This window comes from Rhagoletis pomonella, unplaced genomic scaffold (genome assembly GCF_013731165.1).
Source record: "Rhagoletis pomonella isolate Grant_MI unplaced genomic scaffold, Rhpom_1.0 Rhpom_scaffold_00010, whole genome shotgun sequence".
In the NCBI taxonomy this organism is placed as follows: domain Eukaryota; kingdom Metazoa; phylum Arthropoda; class Insecta; order Diptera; family Tephritidae; genus Rhagoletis; species Rhagoletis pomonella.
In genome coordinates, this window is record NW_023458564.1 from 36,674,116 (window position 1) to 36,699,843 (window position 25,728).

A 25,728-nucleotide genomic window follows, 5' to 3' on the forward strand; every position below is an offset into this window, starting at 1 on the left:
GAAAAAAAAACACTAAAAAGGCACTACACACTAAATAATATTTTTTGGTGTTTTAATTTTCAAAAAGCACTAAATCTAGTGCTTAAAGCACCAAGTTGGCAACTATGCGTATTCTTATGTAGATAATTATTTTGGCGACGACCGAGCTACGCGACGACTGTGGTTGTGGCCAGCTTAGATCTATATTTATTTAGCCAGCGGCAGATAAGGTTCTTCCTCTTCTTTTATGTCAAACTCATACAAATTCATGATGTCGCTGGCGCGTTCATAAAATCCCAGTATAAGGCCTGTATGCAGCTCTCAAGAAAAGCAAAAACTCCATAATAACAAATAACGTACAAGAAATGGCTAAGAAATTTTCTTGAGTCAAATTTCCTTAAGGCAGTACGCAGTTCTTCAGAAATTTAGTACGCTTTCTACTACGGTTTTCTAAAGTTTTTTGTGAAAAAAGAGCACAAGGCAACCCAGGTTTGCAACAGAAATATATGCCCGCTCCATTATTTCTTGAGGAAAGAGTGAGGCAACAGGCTGTGAGGTATAAAAAATGTCAAAATTCCTTGGACACACACGCGAAATAATGGCAATTTTTCTTGACCGTTTTCTTAAGAGCTGGATACTAAGCTTAAAGCTGTACCTTCTTAAGAAATTTACTACGCTTTCTACTACGGTTTTCAAAAGTTTTTTGTGAAAAAAGAGCACAAGGCAACCCAGGCTTGCAACAGAAATATATGCCCGTTCCATTATTTCTTGAGGAAAGAGTGAGGCAACAGGCTGTGAGGTATCATAAATGTCAAAATTCCTTGGACACACACGCGAAATAATGGCAATTTTTTCTTGACCGTTTTCTTGAGAGCTGCATACAGGGCTTTAGACAGTATAGACCATGATAAAAAAACATAACAAGGTAAAACCGTTCTCTCAATTCGTCGGCCATGATTTTTTTTTAAGTTTGCCAACATTTATAATTATATAAAATTGAGAGTAAAAAAAGGAATTGTTCGAAGTTGTTGTTGTTTGAGATTGAAAATAAGAATGTGTGTGTGAGTTTGTTTGTAAAATTTCAAAATTAAATTGTTTGCAAACGTCAAGAATTTGAAAAATTACTCTCATCGGTTCTACCTTTCTATTTTTTATCATGGTGTAGACAGTAACCAACCTTTTTGGGTTGTTGTTGTAGTTATATTCACTCCTGAGGAAGGCACGGGGTTGTGTGCTGCTATTTAATGGCCTTCCTCAGACTTTTTCTTAGATTTCAGGGTTGTGTGCTGTATTATTATTAGATAAATAAATTTAAGCATTTGACAAATCGTGATTTTTAATAAAAAAGAAAATTATAAATGGTGTTGAAAAACCAAACAAACGCTCGTGCGAAAGCTCTTTTTTTGTGTGTTGTTAAAATTTATACATGGCGTATTGATGGTAATAGAAGCAATGTATTCTTTTGTGGATTTTATAGGTTCGTTCGCGTAGCTGTTAATTGTTCATGTTTAACCAAAACTTACAAGTTTTTGCGTTCGCGTACGCAACAAACTTGCAAAGTAGGGGAAATTGAGAGAGCAAAGTGACATTTCATTTTGAGGGGAAGCTGCTGGTTTCTGCTGGAAAAATTTTTGCCAACAGCAATTTGCCAACAGGAAAACAGCTGATCAAAAACAGCTGGTTGGCATTTACGCAAATCACAAAATCGAATTTAATGGTTTGGAAGTTAAAAATTACATAATGCGACTAATTAAACTTGTAAGAAATAAGTAGTTATTTGTTTAATCAATAAACTGTGTCAGTATAACACTTTGTGATAACTTTTCGTACGTTTTAAATTTTACACTTTTGAATGTAAACAAAAATTATATCAGCTGTTCGTCTAACTTGCCAGTTTCTGCAAATTTTCTGTTCGCGTACTATTTTGGATATTTCTCTCTTGTGAGCGAACAGATGACATTTCGCCGGAATTTGGCAGTTGGTTGGTTTCTGCTGGAGATTTTAAACGAACGCACCTTATGTTACTTGAGAATTTAGACAACGTGCGAGCTGCCAGGTTCTGTTATCAATATAATTAACACAAGCTTTTCGGCGTGGTTACCTTTCAATAAAAAGGAGAAACAAATATTCGCAAATAAATTGGATGTATTTTGTAACTGACAACTAACATATGCTTTTTGTTCTTTTCTCCATTTTGACTTTGACTCTTTACAAGCTGTCAAAATTTTGCGTAGTCCCACGAGCTAGGTAAAAACTATGGCATTCGTATTCACAAAAAGAAATGTAAAAATTTTTGTTTGGTTTTAAAAATTTTCTCTTTTTTATCAGTTGGCAAAGGCCCTCCTCAGTGGCAGCGCTCCGAGCGTTGAGATAGTAATTCCATGTCAATTGGTAGAAAAGTTCCATGCTAAAAAAACTTTTTATTATGGCGAGAAAATTTTACATTTCTGCTGTGCCAATTCGTAACTTTTTACTGCTGGAAATTTTTGATAGTTGCTCTGGTGCAAAAGAAGTTGAGCAACTAAAATCAGAAATTATACAAAAAATACTTGTCTTTACTGACATTTATTCTTCTAGAGCTAAAAGCCATTCATTTATTAGACTCCTTAGTAATAAAATTAGAACAAAAAACATGCGTCGTCACGCAAGCGAGATTTTCCAGCACGTGAAGACGGCCGATAGCAATTGATACCCCCTTGTATTAGGTTCATTCCTTATCTTTTTGGACTAAAATCTGAAAAGTGTCAAAATGCCAGAGCGTAAGCAAAATGCGCTCACTAAAAGAGAATAACAGGAAAAGTAAAGGAACGCAAAAAACCAAATTTTTAGTCCAAAGAATGGCAACAACAAAACTAACGTCAAATAAGAACAGAAATGTATGTACAAAATACATTCACACAAGCACAAGGACAATAAACACTTGCTATATCAATTATTTTTTGCCTCCTTCCAATTTCAATTCATTTCTTTTACTTTTTAGATTATTCTCACTTTTAGCGTATTCTTTAATTTCCGTTAATTTAAATTCAGTTGAGTTTGACACTTTTCAGGATTTTGCCAGAAAAAATTCTACTGACTAAATCTGACTACTTCGGACTGATGAGAGTCACTCTCACTGACTGTTGCTCTCTCATTTTTGCTGTCATTTCCGAGTTAAGGAACGCTTTTTGGACTAAATCTGACTACTTCGGACTTTTTCTGACTATTTCTGGGAGATAAGGAACGCTCCTATTATTGCATCATGATCATGAACGAAAGACACAAGATCACGCCGTAAGGAAAGAAAGAAAAAAGTTATTTTCTAGCTGTTGAAATCTCGACGCCATCTTTGTTGTAAGAAGTAAACAACGAAGATAACAAAAAAAAACCGCGCAATTGTTGAACGCATGAATAATAATTTTTATTATTCAAATTCTTCTATAAATCATGTCGTTGTGCTAAATTATTCTTTACCTTATGTGTGCACACGTTGTCACAAGCGAAAAGTAAGAAAATTGCAGTGAAAAGCCACCACCAAATTGTAAACAACGAACAAATGTAAATAAACGGCTAATGTTAAAGTCGCCCAACTTTTTTCCTAAATGCGATTATAACGGGCTACTAAGAAGAATACGTGATCTTGTATTTTTGGTTCATGGTAACAGTATTAACTCATATAGTTGGTGTTATTTTTGTTTTTGTAATCTTGTATGTATTCCCAATGGAATAATTGTGTTTTTTTAACAACAAAAAAATGTATTTTACGTCAATAAAACATTCACCAAAAAACGTACTATGTACCCAAATTAGGCCTTGAGCGAATGGATGCTGTAATTTAGGCCCTGCAATAATTTAAAAATGGGTTCAAACCATTATCTCCACTTAAAATTTTTTGACCAAAATTGGATTTGAAAGGATTGAAGTATTTCAAACGAAAAATATTGACATAAACAACTGATAGAGATGCAATATCTCTTTTAAATTGGATAATGTCGGAGAAAAGTTGTTTTTTATTTTAGGTGTGTCGATTACAAAATATGCATTCCTACATACCTGCATTTATTTAAATCTCTGCATTCTTTTCGGAAAATATTGGGAGATTTCCTGATTCAATAATACAAGGTTCGATATACTGACAGTTGTCTCTCTCGCACCGCTCCCTTAGCAGTGGCACCGTGTTGCTTCTTTGCAAATTTACATGGAAACAGTGTAGCTTTGGTGTGAAATAAAAGTATAAGCTTTTGTGCAATATGTTTATTTGTACATGCATATGAAGCATATTTAACTGATGAAAACCTAAGCATTGGATGTTTACATCAATCTCACAGTGGTCTTATTTTAATTTTGAGTCATTTTGCAGTTTTTATGCGGCTAAATAGCATATAAATTAGGTACGTCACGTAGATATATCAATATTACGTTCAACATTTCGTTTAAAATGCCAAATTTCCTGCAAATACATTAGAATTTACGAAAGGAATTTCACTACAAATTGCCTACTTTGCGTACCTTTCTACTACCATTTTCGAAACAAGGGATTGCATTCTTGCCCTTTCTGTGTCCTTCGTAAATGCAACCTTTTGTAAGGGAGTGTCAAACCGCAGCTGTCAATAATTATCTAACCTTGTATTATTGAATCATGGGGAGATTTTTGGCATGTTGGTACAAATTTTGAAAATAAATAACAGCTAGAAGTCCAGCTCTATTAATAAAATGATGTGGGAGTCCGTGCACTGGCCAGTTGTATTTAGATTTTACCCATGTCTGACATTTATCTCATTCTGCTTTAATTAGACTTTACTTAAATTGGTTGGCTTTTTTTTCGTTTTCCATAATTGTGAACATTGAATAAACACATATTCACGATGATTGTGATTCTAGTGCTTTTCTTAATTTTTGTAAAAATTAACAGATTGTGAAAAATGGAGTTAAAAGTGTTCAAATGCACGTAAAAGCTAGAATCTATACTTAAAAAGCCATTATTTTATGGCAGTAAATGATTAACCGTGCCATAAATAGTGTCACGAAAAATCGATGTAGAGGAAATTGTGAAAATTAATCTTTGAAACAATCGCCTTTTGCATTGAATGCACATGTGCACATACATATATATACGTTTGTATATAGTTTAAAGAACATTTTGCTGTGTTTTAAATATGTAACGAATATGAGTTGTATATATTCTATGACGCAGAAAAGTATCCTTTTTGTATTCTACCAAAGAACACTGCTGAAACGTTAGCAAAGCCCGCCCCGTGTAAGTATGATTATTTCTTGCTGTTTAAGAATGAGATATAGTGCATGCCCACGTAATGTATTTTATGTGAACTTATGTACTAAGTCGAAACCTCCAGATGTATAAAATTTCCTGTACAACGTAAAAGTTTAAGTTCTATATCTAATGTCTGCAGACAATGCCTAAAATGTAGTTGTCGCTTCCACTTTTGCTAAGTATTTGACAGAGTTAAGCGTTTTCATCCCAGAAACACTCAGGGCCAGTTTTGCAGCCAAGGCCGTGGGTAAAACGTAAGTTTAAACGCCCGATCTGGTTGGTTTAAACTAAGATCAGCCAATCAAATGTCAGCCAGCTGTTCAATTTAAACTCAGTTTACTTAATCTAAGTTTAAACTGGCACTGAAAAACTGGCTCTCGGAGACTTACTATTGCCTGCCTAGGGGGACAGCTGTTAGTAAAAATGTTTGGAACACAGGGGACCTATTTGAAAATTTGGTTAAATTAGTATTTTCACAGAAAATTTAAACTCGGGTTACGCCATCCACAGTATTTTTGTGCATAATACCTTTCCGGCTTGGCGACCTTCGGCCGCGCTTTGAAAAAATAACCTTCATCAGTCCAACTCCTCCGCTGACCACAGTATATTTCGAAGAACAGCGTTCTTTCCGTTGGCTGCGCTTTAAAAAATAGAGTAGGTTAAAATTTTTGTATTCGGGTCACGCGTTAGGACACAACCTAAAATCATTGTACTAATAATCAAACCGTGCCCACAACTTTTTGTTGCTGCTGTTGTGGTTGTAGCAGCATACAAGTTCCCCAAAGAGTTTTAGGGGAGTGTTGCTGGAGTGACAGTCCTTGGCCAAATATAAGTCTGGGTGCTTCCGGTTACGTTGACCCGACTGTCGTGGGAACGACTTTTTGTTGCTCGTTCCAGGGATTGAACTCAGCTCCTGCGGTAGCACATACTTCTAACCAATACGCCAGACTTGTTCCGCGGGTCCCGATATCTTACTTTATTTACATTGGAGAGCTCCATATTCAGCAGTGAGCGCTCCTTTCCTAATTTCACCCTTCATTGTATTTTAATATTGTGTGTCATTAGAAAGAAGCGCCCTTGCCTGCTCCCAAAGAAGCCCTTGGTGGGCGCTTATAAACTTGGTTTGTTACCTCGCTTTTAATAGCTTGGGATGTAACTACATATGTAGTATTGATGCGCATAAAATATGCAGCGATTTCCATTCTTAAGTTACGTAGCGAGTTTTTAGTTTTTTAAACTATAATTTTATTTTTTTTTCAATGTGGTATACATATGTAGTACGAAAATAAATACACTGCCGGAAAAAAGTATTGGCATAGCAAAGTTTTCACAATATATGCAACAATTTGTATTCTAATATTTTTCCGCTGATTTTTTTATAAAAAAGGGGTTAATTCTACAACAAAAAACATAATTTCTTAACTTTGTGCAAAACTTGATAAAATTCGATAAATATCCATGCAAATTTTCAACTTTTTAATTAGATTTCTTAGAATTTTTTTGAGTATTTACATATATCGCAATAAATTTTATTATAATAAAGTGTAAGTTTAAAGTGGCTACGAATTACCGTTGATTTACATAAGTACATACGTATGAACATGTTTGTACATAAATTTAATTTTTTTTGAAAAGAAAATATTTTATGATATCACTCAAAATGATATTTATTTCTGTGTATTGTTAGAAATTTAAAAAATTTTCAGCAGCTAGCGCTAACTTACACTTTAAATTTATAATTTAATTATAAGATTAATAGATTAAATAAATAAATAAATACATAAAACTTTATTTTTTACGTTGCTGTAGTACTGCTCCCTACTTGCTCCTTTGGGTAGCAGCTAACTTCGCAGTAGCGAAAATGGTCACCGGTGACATCGTCACTAATGAGGATTTAGTGACATCGTCACCCCAACACAACACAAAAATAGACACACAAACAAACACAATAGCACCCACACACCGCCGCCGGCAACTCCTAGTCCCACCGACAATCTGCTCTGTTTGTCAGTCCAGAAAATACCGTAAAGTGACATCAGTCAAGTGCAACTCCTCCCTCGGCTAGTGTCACCTTAGGGCACGCTCAGGACTTCGCAACACCACCACAAGGCAGCACCCCCTTTTGCAGCACGTACAGCAGGCAACACAACTCTTCAACACCACACATCACAATTGCTCTCCTAAGGCATACAAAGGTACTACAATTTAACTGTAACGGACTCCAGAGCAAGATCGAGGAGATAACTGTCTTTATGGGAAAGCATGGAATGTTAATAGCTGCGGTCCAAGAGACGAAGTTGCACGGCAGTTCAACCCTGATCGTAGGGGAATACATCTGGCTGAGCAGATTTACGATTCGACATTCTACACAATGAACGACGACGCACCCACCAAGATTATGGGCAGCTGCTGCAGCTCGCCAGATCTAACAATTGTCAGCGCTGGTCTGATAAACAGCGTATCATGGCGACCTATTCTGACCCTAACATCAGACCATCTGCCCATAGACATCTCGATTGATAAATCTGCCGACTTTGCTTCCGTGGATCACCGGACCTATGTCAACTTTTCCAAAGATGACTGGAAAGGCTTCGCTGATGTTACTGAGGGCGCCTTCACTGCACTGCCCATACCAACCACGTTCGTGTAGGTGAACGTAAATTCCGTAGGGTGGTCACTGCTGCTGCAGCTCGCTTCATCCCAGCAGGATGTATTAAGGATCCACGTCCGAACTTTCCTGCTGAAGCGGCTGTTCTAGCCGACGAGCGCGACAACCTTCGTCAGGCCGATCCCGGAAATCCCCGTATCAGGGATCTCAATTCGGAGATTCGGTAACTTGTGAACGTACATAATCGGAAGAAATGGGAAGAGCATTTGAAGACCCGCAACTTCGCCTCTGGTGTGAGCAAGCTTTGGTCAACCGTGAGGTCGTTGTCCAACCCGACGAAGCGTGACGACAGAGTCGAAATAGTCTTTGGTGTCCACGTTTCGTCGGACCCGGAGCGATGCGCGAGCTATTTTAGCCGGTAGTTCATTCTGCATCGTCCGATGGATAAAGCCAAACGTCGAGTGATCAGAAGGCTGCACAAAATGCCTAAACCCAGTGCGCCTTTTGTTTTTACCAGCGGCGAGGTAAGGGTAGCCATCGGTAAGGCGAAAGCCTCCAAAGCCATTGGACCCGACGGAATATGCATGTTGATGCTGAAAAATTTGGGTACTGCGGGAGTAGCATACCTAACGGATCTGGATCTGGAAAATGGGGAGAGTGGTCCCACTGCTCAAACCGGGGAAACCAGCCAACAAAGAAGAGTCTTATCGCCCGATAACCCTCCTTTCCCCGATAGCGAAGACACTCGAGGCCCTGCTACTCCCAACACAGCTAGAGCACTTAACGCCATAAACACTCAGATAACTCGTGGCCTTATCCGAAACCGCGCCTGTGAGAGTAGCGTTGGTCCTGTCCGATAATGGCGTCTGGGGATGGAATTGATGTCTTGTGCTCGAAAGTAAACGGTTATCTCGCCGAACTTTCTCGCTTCTTCACTGCAAGGGGCCTTGCCCTATCCCCTGCGAAATCCTCGGCAACCCTATTCACCACCTGGACGAAGGAGGTCAGACTGCAACTGGGTATTCACGTCGATGGCGTAACAATACCGACGGCGAATAACCTGAAAATCCTCGGAGTTACCTTCGACAGTCTGCTCTCCTTCTCGGCGCATACAACCGCAATTGTCAACAAATTACAGAACCGCAACAATGTCCTCAAGTCGCTGGCCGGCAGCCCTTGGGGCAAAGATAAAGAAACCTTGTTGGCAACATACAAGGCAATTGGCCGGCCGGTTCTAACCTATGCTGCGCCCGTGTGGTCGCCGGGGACTAGCAGGACGCAGTGGATGAAACTACAGACCTACCAAAACACGGCACTACGAACAGCGAACGGATGCCCCCAGATGAAGCCCCAACACCATCTACATGACGAGGCCCGGATGCTCCCAGTCAAGGATCATAACAGAATGCCTTGTGGGGAGCCACAGACGTGGCCATCCCAGCAGACAGCTGCTTGCAGAAGATCCCTCGCCAAGGCACGTCAGGAGGCATCTTTTCTTTTCTTTTTAGCGAATTCTTATGGTCTAATTATGGCAACTTAACTTAACTTACAGCTCTCTCTTGAAAATTCTGTTAAATGGGTTTTGCTTATAATTGAAAAGCCGAAACTTAACGTAACTTAATGCCACGTCGTAATCTTTCATTTTGACTCTCTAAGTTCTACGTTCCGTTAAGTTAAGTTGCCATAAACAGGCTTTTAGTCTTTCCATGCGGATATATAGAGGAAGTTCTTACAAAGTAATACTTTTCCACAGTTTGAAAAAATATGTAAAGCGAAGCAACTGAGAGGATCTTAAGTATAAGGTTTGCTTCCTTGCGCAAAGAGAGAAACCGGCTTCTAATTAAAATTTTTGAAACTGAACTTCTAATTAAAAGTAACTTTAACATTAAATGTATAGAATTCTTTGACTATTTAACAACTGAAAATGGAAATGATCTCATTAATGCTATTCAAAAATGTCATAAATATAAAATTATATTCAACAATTTTTATGAGCTCGAGGCCGTTTTCAGTGAAAACTTATTGTGGAAAAGCAACAATAATTTGAAAAAATGGTAGAAGTGATAGCTATTTCGGAAATCACCACATTTCCTCATCAGACTTCTTTCAGTAGGATTCGAACCACAGTATAGACAGTAACCAACCTTTTTGGGTTGTTGTTGTAGTAGTCGTTGTTGTTGTAGTTATATTCACTCCTGAGGAAGGCACGGGGTTGTGTGCTGCTATTTAATTGCCTTCCTCAGACTTTTTCTAAGATTTCAGGGTTGTGTGCTGCGTTATTATTAGATAAATAAATTTAAGCATTTGACAAATCGTGATTTTATTAAAAGAAAGTTATAAATGGTGTTGAAAAACCAAACAAACGCTCGTGCGAAAGCAATATAATTAACACAAGCTTTTCCGCGTGGTTGCCTTTCAATAAATAGAATAAACAAATATTCGCAAATAAATTGGATTTATTTTATAACTGACAACTAACGTACGCTTTTTGTTCTTTTCTCCATTTTGATTTTGACTCTTTATAACCGCCAACAACTTTATGTGTATACATATTTACAAGCTGTCAAAATTTTGCGTAGTCCCACGAGCTAGGTAAAAACTATGGCATTCGTATTCACAACGAGAAATCTCAAAATTTTTGTTTGGTCTTTCCAAGTTTTCTCTTTTTTATTAGTTGGCAAAGGCCCTCAGTGGCAGCGCTCCGAGCGTTGAGATAGTAATTTCATGTCAATTAGTAGAAAAGTTCCATGTTGAAAAAACTTTTTATTATGGCGAGAAAATTTTACATTTCTGCTGTGCCAATTCGTAACTTTTTACTGCTGGAAATTTTTGAAAGTTGCTCTGGTGCAAAAGAAGTTGAGCAATTAAAATCAGAAATTATACAAAAAAGACTTGTCTTTACTGACTTTTATTCTTCTAGAGCTAAAAGCCATGCATTTATTAGACGCCTTAGTAATAAAATTAGAACAAAAAAATTCTTCAAAGCCGACAGGCCGTGTTGAAAATTTTCATTCACCTCATAGTTAACAAAAATTTACAATCCGTGGTACTTTTCTATCAATTCGCAAATGCCGTTTGCACAAAAAAGGTTATAAAATGCGTTTTATTTAAATCGTTTAGAAAATGAGTCATTTATCTATACCATTTTATGTGGAATTATTCAATAAATTTCGTTTTACACTATACTTTTTGAAACTATTTGGAGTTAATTATTTTTTGTTTCTTAAAAGCAACCCTGCGTGCTTGGTAGGCGTGTGTACCAATATTTTCATCCCTAGCATATTCATCCCCGAGGAAAGCAGTCGCCAAATTCACCGAAGGTTGTTTACTGGTTATATTGTGATTCGAACCGACGATCACCACTGACTCAGCCAGTTGCCTACGCACTGTGCTAAGTTTGTCTTGTTAATTCTTGTTGCTTATTTTCCACTATTTCACTTTGCTAAGCCAACTACAATCAAGCGCAGCTATTCCGCAGCAATTCACTTGATCATGTGGTTGTTGGTTTTGTTGGTTTTTGTTAATATTTCTATTATTAGAATGTTTAACTTTTTAGGTGTGCTCGTCCTTAAGTTATTTGTTTTTGTTATTTTTATGGCCTTTATAACAATTATATTCAACAATTTTTATGAGCTCGAGGCCGTTTTCAGTGAAAACTTATTATTTTCCACAGAACAGAATATTAACAAAAACCAACAAAACCAACAACCACATGATCAAGTGAATTGCTGCGGAATAGCTGCGCTTGATTGTAGTTGGCTTAGCAAAGTGAAATAGTGGAAAATAAGCAACAAGAATTAACAAGACAAACTTAGCACAGTGCGTAGGCAACTGGCTGAGTCAGTGGTGATCATCGGTTCGAATCCTACTGAAAGAAGTCTGATGAGCAAATTTGGTGATTTCCGAAATAGCTATCACTTCTACCATTTTTTCAAATTATTGTTGCTTTTCCACAATAAGTTTTCACTGAAAACGGCCTCGAGCTCATAAAAATTGTTGAATATAATTGTTATAAAGGCCATAAAAATAACCAAAAACAAATAAATATAAAATAATTTATTGGCTCCTGTGTACAATGATGTGTACACTAGGGTGGTCCAAGAACAGTAAAGTCGGAATTGTAATGCTCTCACCCCCTTCAGGAGACTTTCAATAATACCCAATTGTCTATTTAACCATGTTTTAATACTAACGATTTTTTATTGGTCGCCCCATTGCATGTTTCGTTTTTTTTTGGGTTTTTGGCGGACTTATAATTATAGTTGCAATGAAAAAATTGTTAAATAAACAACCGGGTATTATTACTGGGAATCTCCTGCAAATAAACAGAGTTTTCTGGTAGAAAAAATATTGATTTTTAACTATTCTATACCATTTCTACAAAAAGTTATTTTTGTCCCATATAAAATATATGGAAAACTTAAGGCGCTTTAAGCGACCTCTAAATCTTTTTTGATTTCAAAATAAAAATAGTAGGGTATATTTTTTCGATATGGAACAATCCTAGGGGGCGAGAGCATAAAAATTCCAACTTTACTTTTTCATATGCATAGTGTACACTCATGTTAAAATGAATAACATTTTAATTTTTTATGAGCTATATTTCAATTATATATCAAAATATTGTTAAAAATAAGTACAATGGCATTTTAAAGTATTATCTGTTATTTACATTCATAATTTCGCTTTGAATAAAAGTGTACTGAAAAGTACTGACTTTTTTAGCATGAAAAAGTCTAACGTACTGATTTCCCGCATAAAAAATCTGGCAACCCTATGGAAGAGAGAACGCGAAAAGCTAAAAAAGGCTATGTAAAAGTTACTGTTTCAAAACTCGCTATATTAAATTTTTATATATAAAATTTGCAAAAACTACCACACTGCGATATTGTTTTTTAATGTTATTAGGCTCTTGTTTGTCCAAATTTTCAGATAATAAAGAGAAATATACAATTTGGATGTTACTTGTTGTTGTAGACGTTTTTTTTTAATTTATGACTCACTATTATAAAATCACATAACGCTGTTTGTAAGTGGACTACTCATTTGTGCAATATTAAAAAAAAAATTTCGTACAAATTTCGAACTTTTAAAAATTCTAAAAAATCAATCGATATTTTTAGCCATTTGAAACATATACTTTATTCTACTAGAATTCAATGACCTACAAAACTGCATTCTCAGAATTTAATTAAAAAACTCGAAATTTTAATGAAAATTTGTAGAATTTTGTTTAACTTGCACAAATTTTTAAGGCAGTGTCACTCGATTGGGACATTGGTTCAGTTTTGTAAATTTTTAAATTGGGCTATTGGTAAAAAAAATGGTAGTTTTTTCGCATTCAAAAGATTGGAACAATGTAGCGATGTTCTATTTAAAAATTTCTATAAATTATCTTTCATGATTGGGATAGTGAAAAATATTTTGGGTATTCAAACAATTGGGATACGATTTACACCAAATTTTGGCAAATACCCAATCGTGTGACACTGCCTTTAAACTTGTATTTATACGGATCTTGGTAAAGAACGAACTATAAAAAACTAACCGAAATTAAATAACTACAAAAATAATATTTTAAAACTTGTCAAAATTTGGTGCGGCTATAAGTTTCTCGACTACTGTACATAAGTTGGCTATGATTACTCGGCACAATGCCACCCATATTTGACTTACAAGCAAAATACGGGCAGGAATTTCAAGATTTCAACCTTGGTTTTATAAAAAATTGTATTTTTAACCGACTTCCAAACTGATAACCTCCGTTGGTTGGAATATTTTTTTTTGTATGTATGTTACCGCATAACTTTTGGTCAACCGATTTCGAAAATTCTTTTTGCATCGGAAAGGTAGTGTCTCGGAGGTGTTGCTAGATCCGCTCATTGCATCATGAAATATATATAGATATATATATATTTTTTTAAGTCGGTTTTTTGCTAAAAATTACTTGTTATCAGTATTTTTCTTTCAATCAAAATAGGTTGAAATAAAACTGAAACAAAAAAAAAAATTTTCCTTCCTTAAAAAAAAAAGCTTTCTTTAAACTCTAATAACTCATAAACTATCAGCTTTCACAAAAAAATGTATGTAAAAAAAAGCATATACTGGTCGATATCTTTACGAAAGTGCAACATTTAACCCTTTAATGCAGAGTCTGTCATATATGAAACGCCTTTTAACCCTTTCAAGGCAGAGGAAAAAGGTTCTCAATATGCTTTTGAACGTGCTTTTTCTCATTTTGACGTAAATAGTAATCGTAGAAAAATGTTCCATAGTAAAATAATAATAATTTGTTCAATTAAGTCTTTTTTAATTTTTTCCATTTATGTATGTATGAAATAATATCCGAAAACCATATGTAAAGTTCATTTAAATCTTCTAGTTCATTAAGGTCGTTTATGGGTTAATACTAAAGCAAACAAAAATATTGGCCAAAAAAAGAAATAAAAAAATAAAAAATAAATGCATTTTCACAACTCTGCCTTGAAGACAACTAATTTTATTTAAATTTTACTGTAGACAATTTTTTATGAGTTGACGTATATATACTATATACATAAATACTTGCATATCGATGGTCCTCTGCAATAACGACACAATTCAAAATTCAAGAAACAAAAACACTTACCTACTACTGTTAAGTGGCTCATGTCTCTAATCCTTGTTTAATTCACCTCTAATCCTTACCACTTACTTAAGTAATCTTTACTACTTACTCTAGTAAGGATTGGACATGGATTCGAGACATGGGTAAGGTTTTTGTTTTTGGAATTTTTAATTTGTGTCGTTATTGCAGAAGACCAACGATATGTACTATATACAAATATATAGGTATCTAAGTATTAATACTTACCTTTAATTCGTGTTATTACACTTATTTATGTATATTAATTAACTTTTACAAATTTACGCATTATATCTTGCTCTGTTCTTTTTTCACTTTTTCACGCTTTTAAAAGTATGGACTTTTAAAAACTACACTGATTCAACAACTCTTGCGTAGAACAAGAAAATTATAAAATTTTGCATTATTTAAATTATTTTATTTGAATTTTATTTCTTGTAGGGATTGTAACCCTTACTACGCAGAATTCTCCTTTCTGTCTGCCGGAGAGGAGGGGCAGAGCTTCTTTCTGCGTAGAACAAGAAAATTATAAAATTTAGCATTATGTATTTAAATTTTTTTATTTGAAGTTTATTTCTTGAACGATTATGGTTCTACGGAATTTTTACGATAGATAGGATTGTAGGACTATAGTTCTTAAAAAGTAAAGTAATTATTTGAAATCTAAGTGAATTATCCAAAATTCGCACTCCTCCTGAACAACATTAGAAAAAGCACGTTCAAAAGCATAATGAGAACCTTTTTCCTCTGCCTTGAAAGGGTTAAAAAGCGTTTCATATATTACAGACTCTACATTACAAGGTTAAATGTTGCACTTTCGTAAAGATAACGACCAGTATATCCTTTTTTGTTATATACATTTTTAGTTTACGAGTTACTCGAGTTTAAAGGAAGCTTTTCTTTTTTCTAATCTGGCGACTTGGGTGCGGCATCCAGTGCCCCAAAAATGGGGTCTTCAGATAAAATAAAGAGAAATCTTTCAGAAACATTGCTAATGGTGTATTAAATATAGTGTTTTCTAGTGGAATGGGAGCCAAAATCCAAAATTTCAAAAAAAGTGGCATTTTGAATGGCATTTTGAGGGTTAAGTTATTATTGTTGCAATTTCTCTATAGTTTTCCTATGTTATATGATCATTTATCTCCACGATTGTGCGCCATCCACAATATTTTGCATCACGTTTTGCTACCATGAAAAGATTAATAACTACGGTTGAACGAAAAGATGTAAGCGGGCAGATGATGTGCAGCTTTGAAGCCAAAACAAAAAAAAAAACTTTGAAAACTAACTCAAATATGTTTTGTCTTCACGTTATCCTAACAGCTGCTGTAACCGAATGGATGGTATAATTACACCATGGCTATAACGCAACAAATTAACATTCTCTATTACAAATAGAAGACAAAATAATGGAATTATAATGTCAACTTCAAACGAAAACAATTTTGCTATCGCTGTGTTATATTTGAAATAGATGACTTCAAAAAAAGTAATATTACAAAAAATTCCAAAAATATTTGTAATGTGGAAATAAATTGTTCTTCTTTCAGTGTTAAAAAAACTACTAGAGGTCCAAGATTTCAGTGCCGCCAGAACTATCTTATTTTCGAATTAACCAAATTTAGGGAATAAGTAGTGTTTTATCTACTTGCTTGGGTAGGCGGCCCCTTTACTGGTAGCAGATCGGAAAGGTCGTAAAAACGTTGCTTGCCTACATATGTTAAGTTCGAATTGCTGGTTTTTATACAGATTATTTAAAAATCGATATTCAACATTGTCAGACACTTTCCATGCTGTATCCGCTGTATTTTAATTCGCTGCACTATGTCCATATCGTTGTAAAGCTCATACAGTTCATCGTTCCATCGTCTGCGGTACTCGCCGTCGCCAACGCGTAAAGGCCCGTAAATCTTCCACAAAACCTTTCGCTCAAACACTCCAAGAGCCGCCTAATCGGATGTTGTCATTGTCCATGCTCCTGCGCCAGAGCTGGGTCGTAATGATTCCTTTAGGAATTAAATTACTCCCAATTACAAGGAATTGTAATTAGGAATCAATTCCTTCAATCCACTGCAAAGGAATCGATTACTTTCTCAATTCCTTGAAGTAATTTCAAATGTAATTGTTTTTTTTTTAACTCCATTACAAGGAATTTCATATTGTAATTGGAATAAATTACGTGCTAGTAATGTATTTTTTTTTCCAATTCCTTTGAAAGGAATTGAAAATGTAATTGATTTTTTTTTCAATTCCATTACCTGAAATTGCAAGAGTACTTTAGTTTTTTCAATTACACAAAGGAATTGTCAAAGTAATCGAGAAACTGAAAGTTCATTCACGAATGTACAATGTGGAATTTTTGTTGTGGTCAAAGATTAAAATCGAAAGCACACATTGGACATCTTCTATGTATATCTATATATATAAAAATGTTATGTTCGTTATCAAAACCCGAGAACGGCTGAACCGATTTGAATAATTTTTTTTATTGTTCGGTATAATATCGGAACCAATGACATCGCAAAAATTTGGAGGGTTGCCACCTATTTTAAAATTTTAAAACCCAATTATATTGATAAAATTAATGAATTATTACAATATGGGTATCAAGTTAAAGAGGTTTAAGAAAGATAACTGCTGGAAGTATTTTTGACGAGGGTTGCCACCTATTTAAAAATTTAAACTCAGTCAAATTGTTAAAAAAATGAAATATTGCCATGTGGGTGTCAAACTAAAGAGTTTTAAAGAGGCGTACTGCCGAAAATATGTTTGTGGAGGGTTGCCATCTGTTTGAAAATTTAACTAAATTACATTGATAAAATAAATAAAATATTACAATATGGGTATCAAATTAAAGAGGTTTAAGAAAGATAACTGTTGGAAATATTTTTGAGGGGGGCTGCCAGCTATTTGAAAATTGTAACTCAGTTAAATTGATAAAGTAAATGAATGTTGACATGTGGGTGTCAAACTAAAGAGTTTTAAAAAGGCTTACAGTCTACCATGAACACTTCCAGAAATATGCACTATGAAAAGTTCGGTTTATATGGGAGGTGCCACCCCCATTCTCCAACCATGCAAATTTTTCTCCATGAGTATGGAATTGGTCTTATATATTTATGTATGTATCACCATACCCAGTTCTAGTCCTCTACCACAAATATATACAGTTTGAAAAATTCGGTTTGTATGGGAGGTGCCACGCCCCTTTTCTATATCGAAACTTTTTTTAGCCTATAACCATCCTTGGAAAGTCTGCAGAAGATTCCTAAATTTCAAAAAAATCGGTACGGCCTTTCTCGAGCTTTGCGAACAGAAAAAAACGGCTTTCAAAATATATATTAGTATAGACTAGCCAATATCTGCTTGCTTTGCGGCTTAAAACACTACTACCGATGAAAATTGATGGATATATAAACAAGTTTGCAAGGGTTAAGTGAAACTGCAATAATTTTTTGTATGAAATACTAGCAGGAAATAATGTTACTCATACGCCATATCGTACAAGACCGTTTGATCATGTTTAAGTTTGAATTTTTTTCATTCGCAATGCAAACTTAAAATGAAAATAACTTGACTAAATGACCTTATCTAAAAATAAATAATATAAAAAAAACTTTTTAATATACAACGCTTTTATAAATGGACTAAAAAGTAGAAAATAATACTTCTCAGTCCCATAGAATTTGTTTTGATAACTTTTGATTTTGAAATTTTAGCAAAAGTCATTATAAACAATCTATGAAATTGAAAATGAAAAGCGTGGGGCGCATGTAATACACTTGAATTGATATGAAAAGTAATATATGAATGTATGTATGTGGGTATATGAATAACGACCGCTTAAAATCGATTTCAAAGTTCTACTTTCGCTGTAGAAAGTTTAGGTCTACGTTATGTAGTTTGACTATTGTCAATTAAATCGAATGCTTTGTATTGCATGCGCTCCACGTTTTTCATTTTCAATTTCATAGATTGTTTATAATGACTTTTGCTAAAATTTCAAAATCAAAAGTTATCAATACAAATTCTATGGGACTGAGAAGTATTATTTTCTACTTTTTAGTCCATTTATAAAAGCGTTGTATATTAAAAAGTTTTTTTTATATTATTTATTTTCTACTTTTTAGTCCTGTCTGAATAAAAGTTTGCAATAGATATTAAAATAATTCAACGATATTAATAGAAAGGTGCGCACACATGCATTTACATATGTATGTACATACAAACGAGCACCAATTAATTTTATTTAAAGAAATGGCGTGTCGTCTATTTCCGGTGTAGCAAACGTAGTACATAGGGCGACATCTAGATGTCATCTACCTCGCCCTATTCACTATGCTTTTTTATAGGAGCTTTTCAAAGCTTTGCTTTATGGTGTCTGACACACAACAATGAAAGTTTCTGGAACACAACATTGCAAGTTGATAAAAGCGTTGTAAAAACGGTGTACAGATCTGTAACATACTACCCAAAATTAATTTTGCGTGTCTCGGCGTTTTTTGTGTAATTTTAGCGTCATTACAGTGTTATCATCAAAATTTAGCCATAGCAATGCAATTTGTTTATAAAACTCTTAGGTGGTAGGATCTCCAGTCCGACAGGGCTCGTAATTCAAGCGGACTCTATCCTCATTTGTAACGCAGGATACCAGTAAGAGTACTTCAAAGGCTCCAGAAGGCACGCCATTTTGGGTGGAATTAAGGGTACCATAATATACACAATTAAGTCAGTGCATTTTTATAGATACGCAGGGATTAGTCCAAGAGAACAGCAGTGCCCAAGGTAGCAACAGTCCGGGCGGGTTATGCGTGCTTCGACATTTACGGGTCTCATCTGCCGCGAAGCGCGTTCGCGGTATGATCTGGAAAATTTATCCGTTACCCTATAGACTGAACAGCTGCAGTTTAAGTTATTCAGTTTTCTTAAAGTTCAATTAGTAATACTACTTAGGTATAAGTTATTTATTCAAGGCAGTTAGCAACCAAGAAATTTATCAAAGCTATTGCAATTCAACAGTAAAAAAATTTTTTTTTTTTAGAAATTTTTCAATTACTTTTTAAATTACTTTGAGGAATGAAATTCGAAAAAAATCAATTACACTTTCAATTCCTTTCAAAGCAATTGGAAAAAAAAAATTACATTTTCAATTCCTTTCAAAGGAATTGAAAAAATAAATTACATTACTAGCACGTAATTTATTCCAATTACAATATGAAATTCCTTGTAATGGAATTAAAGAAAAAAACAATTCCATTTGAAATTACTTCAAGTAATTGAAAAAGTAATCGATTCCTTTGCTGTAAACTGGAGGAATTGATTCCTAATTACAATTACTGAGGAATGTAATTGTAATTGTAATGTAATTGCATTTACCCAGCTCTGTCCTGCGCCATATACCACGGGCATGATGAGTGACTTATATATAGAGCGTGGTTTTCGTACGTCGAGAGAGGACTTTACTCCTGAATTGCCTACTCAGTCCAAAGTAGCACTTATTGGCAATAGTGATTCTGCGTTGGATTTCAATGCTGACATTATTATCGGTGTTAATGCTGGTTCCCAAGTAAACGAAATTCTCTACTTTCTTGAAATTGTAACTATCAACAGTGACGTGGGTGCCAAGGCGCGAATGTGCTGACTGTTTGTTTGATGACAGGAGATACTTCGTCTTGTCCTCGTTTACCACCAGACCCATTCGCTCTGCTTCCCTATCCAACTTGGGAAAAGGTAAAACAGACTTCGCCCTGTCTGAAACCCCGTTTGGTGGCGAACGGCTCGGAGAGGTCTTTCCCAATTTTGACGGAGCTGGTGGTATTGCTCAACGTCATTTTACACAGCCGTATGAGTTTTGAGGGGATGCCAAATTAGACATAGCGGCGTATAGGCAACTCCTTTTAGTGCTGTCAGAAGCGGCTTTATAGTCGACAAATAGGTGGTGAGTGTCGATCCTTTTCTCGCGGGTCTTTTCCAAGATTTGGCGTATTGTGAATACCTGGTCTATGGTGGATTTGCCAGGTCTAAAGCCACACTGATAAGGCCCAATCAGTTCATTGACGGCGGGCTTCAGTCTTTCACCCAATACGCTCGATAAGACCTTGTAACCTATGCTTAGAAGGCTGATCCCGCGGTAGTTGGCGCGAATGGCGGGGTCACCTTTCTTGTGGCTTGGGCAGAGCACACTTAAAGGTTGTCTTAACACCTTCGCGAAAAAGAAATGCATTCATTGCAATGTGGATCGAAATTACACCATAACTACTCTTTCAGCTGGTGTTGCAATTGCACCGATCGTCGTTTAACACTTTTCAAAAGGAGTCGGAGATTCATCACTGTCAGAAATGCTCTTCTAACTAACTTCTGAATCTCGGCTGGGAAATGCAAATAAAAAATTCTTGTTTTGCCCTTTTTGATTTGTATGAGTAGGTACTTAAGTAAAGAAATGTATGTATGTATTAGCTTGATAAGAAATTTTGTGAGTGGTGGTAGCATCGCATGCGCATATGAATATGTACATACGTACATATGATTAGTTTCAGCTATGTCACGTTCAGTTAAAAGATTCACTAATTTTGATTGGATTTAATCAGTACTTGAAGTCTCTGGCAATCAAACACGCTTATTTTTAGTGATTAAGCTCTTGAATTAGACTCTAACTTTTAAAAATTATACATATAGCATATACACATGTACATATGAGTTGCAAAATCATGAAATTCGCAAAACAAAACTGCAAATTCTAAATTCTGCAAACGAAACATGGACCTAGTATTTTTTTAAGAAAAACATTTTTTTTTAATTATATATAAAAGTAGAGTAAACAATTCTTCCTCTCGGTTGGTACTGTAGCCGCCTAAGCGGAATTGGACTTGTACAATAAAACCCGCCAATCGTTTTTCTTCTGTGCCAACCGAAGTCAAGTGAAGCGTTATCCTTCGCCACTTGGTTTTTCCATAGCTGGATCCGCATTGAATACTATCAGAGCTGCAGCGTATGTACATACATATCCATTCATACGACAGCCAGCGGAGTAGATGTTTTTAAATTCGCTGCAATATTTCTATGTCGTTGAAAAGCTCGTACAGCTTATCGTTCCAACGTGGACAGTATTCACCGTCGCCAACGCGCAATGGCCCGTAAATCTTCTGCATAATCTTTCTTTCAACTCTCCACGGTGCGCCTCGTCGAATTTTTCAATTGCCCATGCATCTGGGCCATATAGCAGCACGGACATTATAAATGACTTATGGAATCTTGTTTTTAGAAACTTTACTCATTCTAAAGTAGCACTTGCTGACAAAAGTGGATTTAAACGGTTGCATTGTTATTGGTGTTAAGGCTGGTTTCCAAATAAACGAAGTTCTCTATTTTTTCCAAATTGTAAGTGTCAATAGGGACTGGAGTACCAAAGAAAAAAATCGCTTACTGCTTGCTTGATGAGAAGAAAATTTCGTCTTCCTCATTTACCTCCAGGCCTATTCGCTTTGCTTTCATATTCAAAAAGGAAATGGCAGAACAATTACACCTTTTGTGCTCGGAGAGGTCTCTCCTATTTCTAGTAGTATTGTTCAGTGTCATTTTTACAGCCGTATTAGTTTTGCGGGGATATTAAATTCAGACATCGCGGCAGCTCCTTTTCGCGTGCTCTATTGGACTCGCCCAAAATCACTTAGGCGGTTACAGCTGACCGTCCGCATCAGTAGCTTTATTGTTTTTCAACCGCGATTGCCATTCGTACCTCGCCACAGTCCAGCGGTGAAATATGAATTCCGTCGTCTTCGACTGGGGGCTCGCGCTCATTTTCTCACTGCTTTCAGTGCTGTTACCATTCAACCGGGTAGAAAAGTGAACGACAGTACTTGGCAACGAAGTCTCTCTGTCTTACTTACATGGCAGCTGTAATAAACATTGCAAGGTCCAGCCGGTATATCCTAAAATTCCCTTGAATTTTCACCTTGGTGGTCATCAAAAGAAGAGGCAAAGTTAAATTTTGAATTGAATATTTATTTTATGTGGCGGGTTCCAAACCTAGCGCCTAACCAGAAACTGGGGAAAATTTGGAGTGTACATTAGGGTGGTCAAAAAAGAGTAAAGTCGGAATTTTAATGCTTTCACTCGCTAGGATTGTTCTATATCGAAAAAAGTATACCCCTATTTTTTATTGTGAAATCAAAAAATATTCAGAGGTCGTTCAAAGCGTTCAAAGATTCCCATGTTTTTTATATGGGAAAAAATTTTATAGAATTCTTGAAAATCAATATTTTTTCGATCGGAAAGCTCTTTTTCTCTCGAGTTACTGCATCTAGCCCTTGGGTTGTTCATATTGCCCGCGGCGCACGAACGCTGGCCCAAGAACTGTAATTGCATGCGCCCATATCCTACTATTCCCCGTGTCCTAGAGGTTTACGTCGAGTTATTACGATTTTTTGTGGGTTATATATTGAAAACAAGGTTGGGTCTACTTTTTTCCATAAGTTTAACCCATCTACTCCCACCAGAACGGGCCTTTTTGACCCACTCCTTAAAAAATGGCGTATAGGTGGTTAAAATTTTCACTAAAATATTAAGCGCCAAATTTGTCTAAGGAGCACCGAATGTAATGAAAACGAATAGTAATTTTTACCAAAAAGGGGGACTTTAACCCTGTGAAGAAGACATAGCGATGCGCAGGAGCAAAACCTTCCTGGGATTTGACCACCACTTAGGAATGCTAAGAATAAAATAACCTGTGAATGTAAAACTTAGCAAAAAAGTGTTTGCTTTTTATTAAAAAAAAAATACACACGAAAATCAACTTGTCTTTGTTTTGTATTATTGTAGTATTGCAAAAATTGTCTACTGCGGAAAAAATCGTTAGATTACAAGTATTCGACCCTTATGTATCTGTAATAAACACTTCCGATAATTTGGTAAAAAAGTGTTTTTATACGAGTAGTATTTAGTTCCTTCAAACCATGTATTTCAATGGGCATACATCATGAAAATTTTGTACAAAATTCATTAGGCGCCGAACGCCGCCGCCGCGCGCCGATATTTTCGTAACTCGGCGGCGGCGCGTGAGAAATGACAAAAAACGGCGGCGGCTGCGGCGCGGCTCGGCGGCGTATACATCTACCGTGTACGCCATTGCTATCAAAATTATTTATTATTATTATTATTAAAAAAAATATGAAATATTTACCATAAAAACATCTTGAAAAACGAAAAATAGTCAATGCAAAATACTTCTGTGAGTCATTGTATATAAAAAATAATTATTATTTTAAAAACTAAGTGGCACATATGTATGTATGTATATTAGGGTGGTCCAAAAACCAGTTCGGAATTATAATGCTCTCACCTCCCTAGGATTATTCTATATCGAAAAAGTATACCCCTTTTTTATTTTGAAATCAACAAATTTTTAGAGGTCGCTCACAGCGCTCAAAGTTTTCCATGTATTTTTATATGGGAACAAGAACTTTTCGTAGAAATGGTATAGAATTCTTGAAAATCAATTTTTTTCGATCGGAAAACTCTGGTTATCTTCAGGAGTCTTTCAATAGTAATACCCAATTCTTTATTTAACCATTTTTTAATTCTAATGATTTTTTATTGGTCCCCCTTTTGCATTTTTCGGGGTTTTTGTGTGTTTTTGGCGGACCCAAAAATTATAGTTGCGATGAGAAAATGGTTAAATAAACAATTGGATATTGTTACTGTGAATCTTCTGCAGATAAACAGAGTTTTCCGATGGAAAAATATTGATTTTCAAGAATTCTATACCATTTCTACGAAAAGTTTTTTTCCCCATATAAAGTACATGGAAAACTTTGGGCGCTTTGAGCGACCACTGAAAATTTGTTGATTTCAAAAAAAAAATCCTAGGGGGTGAGAGCATTTTTGGACCACCCTAATGTATATGCGTGTGTAGATATGGAGCAAATAGGAATTAGATAACGGTTGCCAACTGTTCAAAATTTTAATTTTACGATATTTATCAAACGCGTGGTTAGTGTATCATCTTATCTGAAGTCTTGAATAACTTCAAATGCAAGTGGAAATATATACATACATATGTACATTAGACTGCATCACTCCCCATACAAAATAAAAATCGGTACTGTTTTTCCATTGGAATTATAAAACCTATTAAATTTTAAGACGTCCACCAAAATATTTCGGAAAAATGTTAAGATTTACGTGAGCTGGACAGATTTGAAAATACTTCCAAAAACGGAGTTTTTTATGAATAAAAATAGTTTTTTTAAAAAGGTTTTTTTTTGAAAAAATCCCCTCAAATGACAAAACGGTTTAAGCTTAAAAAAATTGCATAAAATATTAAAAAAAATGAACGTAATCGTAATAATGAGATTTTTGATGCTGTTTTTTTTAACTTTTTTCAAGGAATGGTATAAGAAAAACTTGAATAACTGCACCTAAACTCTTCCGATTTAGACTTGTGAGGTATCATTGTAAAGGTATTTTCTCACCCTTTTTATTTCTTTGCTAATAAACTCATTCAAAGGATGAAAGAGAAAGGTAGGATGAACGAACGTCATTCAAAGTTGAATTTAGATGTTTTGGTAATTGAAAAAAAAAAGAAATGGGACACGAATGATTTTTTTTGCACAGAAATAAAAACAGTGGGAAAATACCTTTCTACTAAGATCTCATAAGTCTAAATCAGAATAGTTTTGGCCCAGTTACTCAAGTTTTTCGTAAATCAATCTTTGAAAAAAGTAAAAAAACAGCATCAAAAATCTCGTTATTACGATTCCGTTGAAAAGAGTTCTAAATATTTGTATGCCTTTTTTAAGCTTAATCTGTTTTGTCATCTGAAGGGACTTTTTTCAAAAAGTTCTTTAAGAAACTATTTTTATTCATAAAAAACTGCATATTTGGAGATATTTTCAGCTCACGGAAATCTTAATATTTTTTTTAAATATTTTGGTAGACGTGTTCAAATATAATAAATTTTGTAATCCCGGCGGAAACCCCGCAATTTTTTTTGGTGATGCAGTCTAATGTACCAAATGTAAGTGTATACCTTGTTCTAATACAATATTCACACTTATTTTAATGGCAAATTTTTTCATTCATTATTTTTGAAAATATAGATTATTCTATAACATACACCATATAAATCAAAGTTTCACACTTTATATTAAAGTTCATAAAAATTCAAACAATTTTCATTAAAATTTAAAAATTTTTATTTAGAATTTCTAGAAATTTTTTTACAGTTTTGTAGCTCGTTAAATTTTAGTGCCAGTTTAAAGTCGCTAA

At 35.2% G+C, this 25,728-nt stretch overlaps 1 protein-coding gene across 1 annotated transcript in view; it reads left to right on the plus strand.

Annotated features, from left to right (window-relative positions):
* Positions 1-4,811: 4,811 nt before the first annotated feature.
* The window catches only part of LOC118746315 (steroid hormone receptor ERR2-like), a 33,253-nt gene continuing 12,336 nt past the window's right edge, over positions 4,812-25,728 (plus strand). Inside the window, exon 1 of the mRNA XM_036480166.1 lies at positions 4,812-5,215. The gene's annotated coding sequence lies outside the window, so the exon portion shown is untranslated. The remainder of the gene's footprint in view (positions 5,216-25,728) is intronic.